Source organism: Trachymyrmex septentrionalis, unplaced genomic scaffold (genome assembly GCF_001594115.1).
Source record: "Trachymyrmex septentrionalis isolate Tsep2-gDNA-1 unplaced genomic scaffold, Tsep1.0 scaffold32, whole genome shotgun sequence".
Classification (NCBI taxonomy): domain Eukaryota; kingdom Metazoa; phylum Arthropoda; class Insecta; order Hymenoptera; family Formicidae; genus Trachymyrmex; species Trachymyrmex septentrionalis.
Window position 1 is genome coordinate 3,485,160 of NW_017305485.1, and position 406 is coordinate 3,485,565.

The following is a 406-nucleotide window of genomic DNA, read 5'->3' on the forward strand; positions in this document are numbered from 1 at the left end:
ATAACATTAAATTGCTTGTCAATTTAATTTTTAATACTATTGCAGTTTAGAGTTACATTTAAAAAATGACAAATAATCAACATGCAGTTTGCTTAAATTGTAAATCATATAAATTCACAAGAAATATGTAATATTATCAAGCATCGAAGAATTGCCTTAATCAAATATGGTGTTTTTCACTTATGAAAGTATATATAGTTAGAGATATTATAAGCAATCACAGAATTGTATTAACATCTTAATATATTATTTAAGTCAATCTTAAGATAAGAACAGATAATGAATCTCGGACCAAGATACATTAGTAAATCTCTCAAAGCACACACGAAATATGGGATCAGTGAGCTCTATAATATATTGGAGCAAGCCAATATATAGTATTATATTGGTGTTTCAATTCCTACAC

At 26.1% G+C, this 406-nt stretch overlaps 1 protein-coding gene across 1 annotated transcript in view; it reads left to right on the forward strand.

Annotated features, from left to right (window-relative positions):
* The window catches only part of LOC108750025 (bursicon), a 4,319-nt gene that overhangs the window by 672 nt on the left and 3,241 nt on the right, over window positions 1-406 (forward strand). The gene's annotated exons all lie outside the window — the stretch shown is intronic.